Raw genomic sequence first — 12,500 nt, forward strand, 5'->3', positions numbered from 1 at the left:
CCTCTTCTTCTCACTATCCTTTCTCCTATTTCTCTTTCGCCCGGTAGTTTGACGCCGTTCCTTTTCCTATCTCTCTTTCGCCAGGTAGGTTGGCGCCAGGTAACTTCCAATCAATCAATCTTTCCTCTCCAGTTTCTCTACCTTTCTTTCTTCCCCTCCTCTGAATTTTCCCTCTTCTGCAATCCCTATTTACCCTTCCTCTCTTCTCCCTTTCGCCCCTACACCTCTTCCCTTTCATTCCTCATCCATCTTCTTCCCTTTCTCCTACCCATCTTTCCTCTCTCCTCCCTTTTCCTCCCTACACCTCTTCCTTTTCATTCCTCATCCATCTTCTTCCCTTTCTCCTACTCATCTTTCCTCTTCTTCTCCCTTTCGCCCATACACCTCCTCCTCTTCACTCTTCACCCATCTTCTTCCCTTTCTCCTACCCATCTTTCCTCTCTTCTCTCCTTTCGCCCCTACACCTTCTCCTCCTCTTTTACTCTACCTTCTCAACCCCTCTTCTCCTCCCCCCACCCTCCTCCTACCACACTCCTCTCCATCCCTCACCTACTCTTCTTAGTCTTTTAACTTTTAACCTCTGCTTTCGGTCCTACTTACGAGATTGGCGAAGCCAGGCAGGCAGGCAGGCAGACGCCGAAAGCGATTCCCGAAGATTCCCATTCCCGAAGAATCCCATTCCCGAACAAGCCGGCGAGAGGCGCTAATGAGCATAAAACCGCGGCCGCGTTCGAGAAATCATTCTCCGCTTTTGCCTCGTAATCCGAAGAAAGCAGTAACAAACAGTTCGGGGGGGAGGTGGGGGTGTTCGCAACGGCGATGACGGATGGGAAGGGGAAGGGGAAGGGGTGGGAGCGGGGGTGGGGGAGGGGTCGCTGATAACGGATGAGGGTCGCTAATATTAGGATTAGGCATGGCTGATATCCAGGTCTTTTTTTTTTTTTTTTTTTTTTTTTAGTTGCTAATTTCGGTTCTCATACACCATCTATGTCATTTCCTTATGTTACTTCGGGTTTTCAGTGTATTTTCTAAAGACAGTTAATGGTGTTTTAACTGTTTTTTTATTATAATTTCCTTATTAACAAGCTTCTGATTATATTTGCTAGTGGTAATGATCACACACATAAATTATGGAAATAAATTATGGAAATCTGGATCTTGAATTTCACCCTCAGGATTAAAACCTTTTTGGTTCCTTTTTGCAACAAACAAATTGAATTTCTCCTACATTTTTAGTTTTCTGTGAAAGAAAACTATTGTGACGGCTTTGTCTGTCCGTCCGCACTTTTTTCTGTCCTCACTTTATCTGTCCGCCCTCAGATCTTAAAAAATATTGAGGCTAGAGAGCTGCAAATTGGTATGTTGATCAGCCACCCTCCAATCATCAAACATACCAAATTGCAGCCCTCTAGCCTCAGTAGTTTTGATTTTATTTAAAGTTAAAGTTAGCCATAATCGTACATCTGGCAACGATATACGGCCAGGCCACCACCGGGCCGTGGTTAAACTTTCATGGGCCGCGCCTCATACCGAGACTACCGAAAGGTAGATCTATTTTCGGTGGCCTTGATTATACGATGTACAGAAAACTCGATTGCGCCGAAGAAACTTCGGCGCATTTTTTACTAATTTGTTTTTGTAAACTATTTAAAGCATCAATATGAAAAGAATTTTTTTCTCTAATCTTAGCTTATCGTCTGTGCATAAAAATAAACTCCTTATTGCTTTGTGAGGTCAAGTATTTTTACAAATACTTTAAAATCTGAGTTATTATTATTATTATTATTATTATTATTATTATTATTATTATTATTATTATTATTATTATTATTATTATTAAAGTAAGCGCGTTATAGCACGACCCCAAAGGCAATTTAACTTTCACTTCATAAAGTGTTTAAATACGAAAACAAAAACAGAAAAATGCAAGGAAAGACACTGATCTATTTTCAAAATTCACATTACTGCAAAAATAATACACACGAAAATTAATTAAGGCAATACACACTACGGCGATTCAATAGCTTAAGTGTGAATGTGGCAGTGATCGCTGTCTTAATTTTTTATGGTACCACTCGCCTTGGGGGAAACAGTTCATGTTAAAATAAAAATAAGGTCAGAATTGCGTAACGACCACTTGACCCCTTTAGCAAGGGAACATTGAACCTAAGCCCATGGAAAATATCACGCCTCAGAGGTCATATCTGGATGATGTTGCTAGGTTAACAGGCATTGCTATGCTGCGCTGGAACCGGGCACTGACCGTCATGTCTCCCCTAACCTCCTGATCCCCTACCTACCCCGCCTTCACCCGGGGTGAACAAACAGGTTTGCAGAAGGAAGGTGGATGTCTCATGTCTCACCTACTTTCCCGATCCCCTACCTATCTTGCCCCACCCAGGGTGGACAAACAGGTTTGCAGGAGGAAGGTGGATGTGTCATGTCTCCCCTAGGCCTACCTTCCCGATCCCATACCTTCCCCGCCCCACCCAGGGTGGACAAACACGTTTGCAGGAGGAGGGTGGATGTGTCATATCTCCCCTCTCTTCCCGATCCCCTACCTACCCAGCCCCCACCTGGGGCAGACAAATGAGAAAGTGATAATAACGCACACCAATAATAACAACAACAAAAATAACGACAAAACGCCAATCAGGAATAAGAAATAAAAATAAAAATGTTCTAATTTGAATGCTCTCACTTACCTCGCAGGTAGACTCTCGGGCCCCGATGTGACCCAGGGCCTTTCCTTGCCAAACTTCCCGTCACCTGGGTCTGTGAATGAAAGAGATGGTTCCATTAATTAAAATGTCCTTCGAAATCTATCTAGTGATAGATGAATAGTGGGATGAATGGCTGCTGATGAGTGATGAGTCATTTTTGTTGCGGGAAGTTTATTCTCGATTCAGCAATTCAATTATGAGTGTGGCGGTGATTGAGTGATGAGTCATAAATTTTGTGCATATATATATATATATTATATATATATATATATATTTTATACAGGAGTTTATATATATATATTCATATATATATATATTATGATGTGTGTATATATATATATATACATATATACTATAATTTGTATGTTATGTATGTGTATCTTATATATTATATATAGATATATATGCATATATATATATATATATATATATATATATATATATATATATATATATATATATATATATATATATATATATATATATATATATATATATATATATATATATATACTGTTATATATACAGTATATATATATATATATATATATAGATATATATACATGCATATGTATATTTATATATATTGTATATATATACATATATAATACATATACATATACATACACATACATACACGATAATGCACAACATTACAATACACTTCGCATCTATTACGAGCACACAAGAAGGTAAATATATCCTAGAGTATTAATTTACATATGCCCACAACATGTCAACGACTCACTGTATCTGAGATACAGTGAGCTGATTAATCCTGACACTGTCCTGACGTGTCACTGCATCTGTCACCATCAGTCAAAATTTAAACGAGGAACAACGCCCGCATATATTTTAACACCTCGCATAATGGTGACCTGACACCTCTTAGAACTCGCGAGAGAGAGACTTTATCTGGGGTCTAAAGGTAATATAATGGAATGGAATATAAGATTTAGGCTAAAGGCCAAGCACTGGGATCTATGAGGGCATTCATCAGCGCTGAAAGGGAATCTGAGAATAAAAGGAGGCTAAAGGTGGAACAGGAGGAAAGCCTCGCAGTTGCACTGTGAAACACCTGTTATGAGAGGGTTAAAAGTAAGATGGAAGAGAATATGAACAGAGGTACAGTAAAAGGAATGAAAGGGGCTGCAGCTAGGGGTCGAACTGAGACGCTGCAAAGAACCTTTACCAATGCCTACAGTGTACCGCGTGAGGTGCACTGACGACACTACTCATACTGGGTAAAAATAATGATGGTATAGGGTATTAGGACTTACTACAAAAATATACTAGCTTTCACATGAAACTCCAAAAATATAACAGAAAATTGAGGTAGGCCTATTTGGTTAAACCAAATTTGGTGGCCATTTAAATCTGGAATTTCGTCTTCATAAGGAAAAACAAAGATATGGAAAAAAAAGGAAAAATAACATTTATAAAAACCTCATTCATTTTGTAGATCCTTAATTGGGACTTCATACACTATGCAATAATAATAGCTGTTTAAGTTACGGATGTTCAAGTACGTCACTTCTGGGTCTCATTGTGGTATCATCTTCATTAAAAATAATGACAAGACGATTAATTAATACTCATTTTGTTGTGGCAAATGATGAATTTAACCCTTTTATCGTGACAAATGATGAATTTAACCAAGTTAAAAGCAAACGGTTACTATTCCATTAATAGTATTTGGCAAATGGCTTCGTTCTTTTTCTTCACCTGTCAGCACCAGTAATGTAATAAAAAATAAAAGAACATATATAAATAAGCAAGATGTGCCGAAGTTTCTTCGGCGCAATCGAGTTTTCTGTACAGCCGCTACAGCGTTATAATGAAGGCCACCGAAAATAGAACTATCTTTCGGTGGTCTCGGTATAATGCTGTATGAGCCGTGGCCTATGAAACTTTAACCACGCCCCGGTGGTGGTCTGGCCTATATCGTTGCCAGAAGCACGATTATGGCTAACTTTAACCTTAAATAAAATAAAAAAAAAACTAATGAGGTTAGAGGGCTGCAATTTGGTATGTTTGATGATTGGAGGGTGGATGATCAACACACCAATTTGCAGCCCTCTAGCCTCATTACTTTTTAAGATCTGAGGGCGGACAGAAAAAGCTCGGAGAAAAAAGTGTGGACAGAAAAAAGTGCGGACGGACAGACAAAGCTGGCACAATAGTTTTCTTTCGAGAAAACTAAAAATGGAGAGCGGTTTTTAATACCAGTTCCCTCACGCATCTCAGCTTAAGCTTCAATATTTTTTTTTTTTTAAGTTTTATTTTCACTGTGTTCATCCATTTTAGTGCTGCACTACATCAACACATCCTCCTTCCAGTTACTCCACTACTCTTCTTCTCCTCCAAGAATTACTGATGGAGGTCCCCAACAAAACCTATTCTCCCCATCGCCACCACATTAACTAGAGCATCTCGTGACACGAGACTCCCGACGGTGAAAGTTCTTGCCCTGCTATTATCAGAAAACCGACTCCGTAAGTGCATCATCCCGCCGCCATATTGAAAAGAGGCAGAGATTTCAGATTTCACATTTCGAACTCCAAGGGGTAGGTCAAGGGGTGAGGGAGAGAGAGAGAGAGAGTGAGAGAGAGTGTGAGAGCAGCACTTAGGAGGCCCTCCTTCCAAAACTGCATTGTTACGCCGTGAATGATTTCCCCTCCTCCTCCGGAAAGACTTCTTGCTCCTTCCCGTGAGACTATAAAGTGTTGGGTCTATTTCAGGACAACGTGAAGAGGGGAAGAACGCCTCCTTGGTTTTCTTCCTCCTCCTCCTCCTCCTCGCCGAGAGAGGCGGGGGAGACGACGCCAGCAAGCAGAACCTGGCTGCCGCAGGTTTTGCCTCTTAGTTCACCAACCGAAGGGCGGAGGCCAGCGAAGTTTTGACAGGACACGGGAACGCAGGTCTTACGTTAGCGGATAAAAAGGTTAATTTCCCCTTGGCCACGGGACAAAAAGAGTCACGGCAGCTACGCCGCAGTCCGCAATCGTATGGGAAAACGAACCTTAACGACCTAACAAATACGCCACAATTTCGCGTGCACGCGATGACCACGTCTCCAGCCTGGACGGGACACCACTATGACACTTATGCGGTCAAGGGATAGAACTCAATTTAGTTTAATTGGAATAGGGTTGGGGGGGTGGAGAGGGTTTCTTGCTGAAGGGGTTTGAGTGTGTGTGTGTGTTTGTGTGTGCTGGGGAATTCGAGCATCTCTCTGATGGATAAAAGAGGAAAACATTCGGCGAAGTGGTTTTATGATGTTCTTTCAGCTATGGCGTTCGCAGCCTCTGAGCTGTGAATCTCCATTAGGGGCATTTTCCCTTGTTTCCCTCTAAACTTTAGATAATTTCCTTTTAGATAATTTCCGTTTCCAAGCTGAGCAACTTAGTGACATATTAAACGTATATATATATATTGCATTCTATAATGACCTGTATTAAAACTGACCCAAAATCGTAAACATTTAGGGAAGACCCGAAGACTGTGTCGGTGTAAAATTTGAATCAAACTATTACAGTATAATTAGTACTGACCAGTATCTTTTTAGGTAAGCTCTCACGAAATCAATCTCGGAAGAAACAGCCTAACCGGAATTACCGGAATTCCAACTTATATTGACTGACTGATTGATTGATTGATTGATTGATGACTAAGTTTCCTGGCATCATAACTACAGAGCCACCAAAGTCAACTTAGATTACAGTAACATTTTCAATTGCCCACCTGCTTCAGCACTTTTGCATAATCAGAACTGGCGAACAATCGTCCGGAGAGAGAGAGAGAGAGAGAGAGAGAGAGAGAGAGAGAGAGAGAGAGAGAGAGAGAGAGGAATACAACGGTATATGTAATATTAGCGCAATTATACTTATGTTTCTGATCTTAATTTCAGCTCAATTATAAAACAAAAAACAAAAAAACGTATAATCTGACACCTTATGCAACAGGAAGGTTATAGACTGTAATGAAAGGTGTGTGTGTGTGTGTGTGTGTGTGTGTGTGTGTATGTGTGTGTGTAACTACATACTTATGAAGTATTCGCTGATTTTTGTAAACTGAGCCAGGGGTCAAAAGATATCACAGATCACATGTAACCTGCTCCAAAAGGAGACGAATTTATTACTTACCATTTCAGAATCATAACAGAGATACCGCAGTTTGACTAAATTTAAGAAAGAACACGCAAGTTTGGTTTAATATAAATAGTACTAAATACTACGGATGTGTTTATGTGACCATTAGGACACCCAGACAGGGCTGTGTGTGTGTGTGTGTGTTGTGAGTGTGTATTTTTTTATTTATATATTTTTTTTTACATAATTTCAGAGGGCTACCTCATTACATATACACTTGCTTCTCATATACTACAACATAACCGAAAATACAAACAGAATATAAAATTTTGGCCAAAGGCCAAGCTCTGGGACCTGTGAGATCATTCAGCGCTGAAAGGGAAATTGACTTTAGGAAGGTTTGAAAGGGATAACAGGAGGAAAACCTCGCAGTTGCACAATGAAACAATTGTTAGAGGAGGTGGAAAATCAGATGGAAGAGAATATGAACTAAGTTACAGCAAAAGGATTGAAAGAGCTTACAGCTAAGGGCCGAAGGGACGCCGCAAAGACCTTTAAGTAATGCCTACAGTGCACCACATGAACTGACGTACCTATCCCTCTACGGAACGTAGGTACAGAAAAACTACGTTCGCATTCCGCTACAAAATAATACAGTAGATTCTCTCACGTCCATTACCAAAAAGTAAATAATTTTGTGGCACGGAATATGTTATTTTTTTTTTTTTTTTTTTTTTTAGGTATGGTCATGATGTACCGAAATAGCCCAGCCACGGAGGGTGTTTGGTTAAGATAACGGGGGAACGAGTTCTCAACAATGAACCCGTAATTTAGAGATATCTCGGGCCTTCCCGATAGAGGGGTTAATGACCTCTCCTTACACAACAAAAAGATATCATTCCTGTGAATCATATTCGTTTCCCTACCTTAACAAATATCCGAGATTTTTTTTTTTTTTTGCGACCAGCAAAGAAAGCTCCTGGCTAATAAAGACTGAAAATAAAATAAAAATAGTATAATTAATGTTAATACATTTCATTAAACAAAAATGCTGAATTGCTGTAGAGAAAAATGAAAAACAGTGTATTTAATAGTAATATATTTCAGTAAACAGAATTGTTGAGTTGCTATAGCAGAAACAATGGAAACAGTATAATTAAATATTAATATATTTCAGTAAACAAAGCTGTTGAATTGCTGTACAGAAAAAATAGAAAAAAGTATAATTAATATTAATATATTTCATTAAACAAAACTGTTGAATTGCTGTAACAGAAAAAATGAAAAAGAATATAATTAGTATTAATATATGCCAATCAAACAAAACTGTCGAACTGCTGTAACAGAAAAAATGAAAAATGTATAATTAATATTGATATATTCCAGTAAATAAAACTGTCGAACTGCTATAACAGAAAAATATGAAAAACAATACATTTAATATTAAAATATATTTCAGTAAACATAACTGTCGAACTGCTATAACAGAAAAATACGAAAAACAATTTATCTAATACTAATATATTTCGGTAAACGTAACTGTCAAACTGCTATAACAGATATTCTGCATTATTTTTTTTTTCTTTTTTGACCAGCAAAGAAAGTTCCGTGCTACAAAAAAAAAGAAAAAAAAAAAAAAAATTGACTGGACGGTGGCCCGTTAGATCGTCATAAGAACAGAGAAATCTACCTGTGCGCAATAATACGCACCCACGTATGCCCATAGGTAATCAATCAGCGTCGCTGAAACGAATGGGTATGGGGCAGAAAAGTGCTCTTCCCCATCACGGAGAGGATGGACCGAGGTCAAAACAGGCGGCCGAGGCTGCCTGGGTCTTCTTCATTCCTGTTGTTGGTTCCCAGGTTAGCAAATTACATCGGGCAATTTCCATCTCTAACCCCCTCCCCACCCCAACATCCTTTCTTCTTATTATTCTTCAATTTCCATCTCTATCACCCCCTCTCTTTTCTCCTTCTTATTATTCTTCCGTGTGCTGAATATCGAAAGAGAAAATTGCATCGTGCCTCTTTGAAATTTTTTTTTTTTTCTTGCGCTGTTTATAGTTCCTCGTTGGGCGAGTCGCTAGAGATGTCGGTTAGCACTCGCTAGGCACGAGTTCGAGTCTCCGGCCGGCTAGTGAAGAATTAGGGGAATTTATTTCTGGTGATAGAAATTCATTTCTCGGTATAATGTGGTTCGGATTCCACAATAAGCTGTAGGTCCAGTTGCTAGGTAACCAATTGGTTCTTAGTCACGTAAATTAAGTCTAATCCTTCGGGCCAGCCCTAGGAGAGTTGTTAATCAGCTCAGTGGTCTGGTAAAACTAAGGTATACTTAACTTTCGCGCTGTTTATTTTTCTTCAGTGCACTCAATGGAAGTTACGATCGCCATTCTCATACTGGAGTCTGTGATTGACAGGTGCTGCCCTCTAGCTGGACGACGGCAAGACTAAACGTGGGATTTATCCCCTATAGACTGTAACACACAAAAATATACGAATAAAAAAAGCGTGTTTAGTAAAACTGAAGACTACTACCGCGGCCTGGTACCGGCCGGTCGCCGACTGGAATATTTACCACCTTTTTGTTAAATGATTTTGTGTATGGTTATGTCTTCTGTTTATGTTTGCGGTATTTACCTTCTTTTATTTATGTTTTCACGTTCATCCCTCCGAGTGTGCTGGTACTAAACACGTCGCCCATTTTGCACATAAACTGGTAGTGACCGAACCGAAGGGACGCGGTAGCAGTTTTAGTTCTGCGCGGTAGTAGTCTTTAGTTTTAAGCGGTAGCAATCTTCAGTTTTACCCAGTGTTTTATTATACATGAAATTAATTTACATATTAAAATTCACTGTACTAGGCAAGAGGTGAAAGGAGAATATTGAAAACTGATAAACATAGGAATTTTTCTGACAGCTTCAAGGATGAATGCGTCTTCAGTAATAATTATTAAATCATTTATCATGACCAACCTCCCCCGCCAACCCGTCCTTTCAAAATCGATCTATTGCCAAAACTTTTGACTTTGTCGTGACTGTTAAATTTTCGATAAACAGCATTTTGTCAAGAACTTCAAAACAATTCGCAAGATATTTCATTTTTCAGACGATCAGAATCTCCGCAGAATTCTATCAGACGGAGTGAAATATATGGAATACAGAATTTTGTCCCAAGGCCAAGCGCTGGGACCTGAGGTCATTCAGCGCTGAAACGGAAATTGACAGTAAAAGTTTTGAAAGGTGTAACAGGAGGAAAACCTCGCATCTGCACTATGAAACAACTGTTAGGAGAGGTTGGAAAGTAAGATGGAAGAAAGAGAATATGAACAGAGGTACAGCAACAGGAATGAAAGGGGTTGCAGCTATGGACCGAAGGGACGCCGCATAAAAGACCTGAAGTAATGGCTACAGTGTACCGCATGAGGCGCACTAACGGTACTACTAGCCCCCTACGGGATCTATCACACGGTAATCCACGAACAAATCACTTTCCCTATCATGATTGATTGATTAAGATATATGCTAATATCGCAACATGAGCACGAAAGCCATCATGCATGATGTAGCCCACACAAGGTCGCGGAGGCCTGAGGAGAGTGTTCAATCTTTCGATGTGAATTGACGAGAGCTGATTTCAATCTAAAGGATTTTCGAACAAAGGGCAAATGAAATTATTCCATGCAAGTAGAATAGAAATATGTTCCGTTTGTTTCTTTACGTAATCAGCTTTACCAGATATCTTCATAATTTTGTCATTAAAATTGGCTGGGCGCAGATATTCGGTTTATGTAACAGGAATCAAAAGCTGGTTATATTGATGACAGTCAATTACCGTTCGATAATTTAACTTAAACTGTACTATTTATTCTCCAGGGTGGAAATTGAAGATAGTACGTCAGTACGTCATCCCTAATTAAGCCAACATTAATAAATTTATATACAGTATATATATATACATATATATAATATATATATATAAATATATACTGTATATGTATATATATATATATATATATATAATATATATATATATATATATATATATATATATATATATATTTATATATTTATATATATACATATATATATATAATATATATATATATATATATATATATATATATATATATATTATATATATTATATATATTATATATATATATATATATATATATATATATATATATATATATATATATATATATACATACATACTTAATTCAGATTCATCATATTTACAGCTTTGTTTATCTTACAAGGAGGCTGCCAACCTTACCACGGAGCCTGTACTAATTGTGTGACCTGACAGTTAATTAGTTCTCGAATTTAACAAATTGTTAAGCAGCACATAGATTCTTTTAATTAGGATTATCCACTTAAATTAATCCATCATATGGATCAATCTATTCCTCTCTCTGAGGCCCCATTGTTACCATCCATTGAAAAAAACTATACTGAAGAAAACCCATTCCTTCCCTCCCCCAGAAGTAACAAAAAAGCTCCATCGACCGCGGGTTCAGTTTCCCTTCGGCGGCGCCCTTCGAGGGAGGGACCTCTTTCTGGCATCACGAAACAGGTCAGCAAATGATTCCGCTGCGTAATGACAGGGACCGAGATGGAAGTTGCATGATTGAATACTACCTCGGCCATCTTGACGGTCGAAAATAAAAACTCATTCGCCCGTGAAGCCTTGGAAGTTAAAAAACACAAGACGTGAGCGAGTAATGCTTCTCAAATCTTGAGGCGAGTGTTGTTTCTCATATCAGAGGCCACGCTTTTGGATGATGACATTTCTGTAAATGATGTTAAATCTAATGTTTTTAGTATCAGTCGTTAAATACAATATCCATCTTCAATAATGTTATTCAGACATAATAAGAAAATGGTCATTAATTAAATCTGTTCGGAAGAAACATTACAATATCTCCCACTCACTTCGTATGTACTTTTATGCACGTGAATATACTTTCAGGAAATTATACTTGGGAATAACTGAAGATTTCTGAAAAATCAATTATCCATAAGAAAAAATTCATTGGGCTAAATTAACGACAAAACAATCGTGTATTGATGGTGACTCAGGAATACAGCGACGACTCATTCTTTATTGCTGCGATACAATTATTTGCCACCTCATACGTTGCAGTCTGTGTCAATGGATACGATTTTTGAATGCCTCTATTTTCAAATCATGGTTTTTAATCTTAAATATTTTTTTCATCCCAAAAATAATCTATTAACGTCTTTAGTGAAACAAACATTTCCTCAATACGATCAAAAGCTGACGTAACCCTCAAATGAGATTATTCGTATAGAAACGGTTGTAGGATATTTCTCACAACTGCAATATTCCTTTAACCAGTTAATGTCGGTCAGAAAAATCCACTGCAGCTGCCACAATTGTTACGGAAACTCCCTTAAGCAAGAAACCTCCGTTTTCATTTTAATCTGAGGCATAAGCCACGCCCTCAGTAAGGTACGAGCTGCCAGAGGTATCCGGCAGTGCTTTCCGAATAATAAAAATGAGCTATTTTTTTCATTTGGAATTAATTAGTAGATATGTATCTCTAAGTTAAAAATTATTATAATATTAATTTCCTGCTTAATATAATATGCAAGTTAACATGTAACTAGGCCAAAGTTTACACTGTAAATAGCTATATTTATACACTGTAATAGCTATA

The 12,500-nt window shown here is 38.2% G+C and overlaps 1 long non-coding RNA gene across 1 annotated transcript in view; it reads right to left on the minus strand.

Moving 5' to 3' along the window:
* Positions 1–2,777, minus strand: part of LOC136847026 (uncharacterized) — a 252,175-nt gene extending 249,398 nt beyond the window's left edge. The window contains exon 1 of the long non-coding RNA XR_010855586.1: positions 2,706–2,777. This is a non-coding gene — a long non-coding RNA (uncharacterized lncRNA). The remainder of the gene's footprint in view (positions 1–2,705) is intronic.
* Positions 2,778–12,500: the final 9,723 nt, after the last annotated feature.

This window comes from Macrobrachium rosenbergii, chromosome 16 (genome assembly GCF_040412425.1).
Source record: "Macrobrachium rosenbergii isolate ZJJX-2024 chromosome 16, ASM4041242v1, whole genome shotgun sequence".
In the NCBI taxonomy this organism is placed as follows: Eukaryota; Metazoa; Arthropoda; class Malacostraca; order Decapoda; family Palaemonidae; genus Macrobrachium; species Macrobrachium rosenbergii.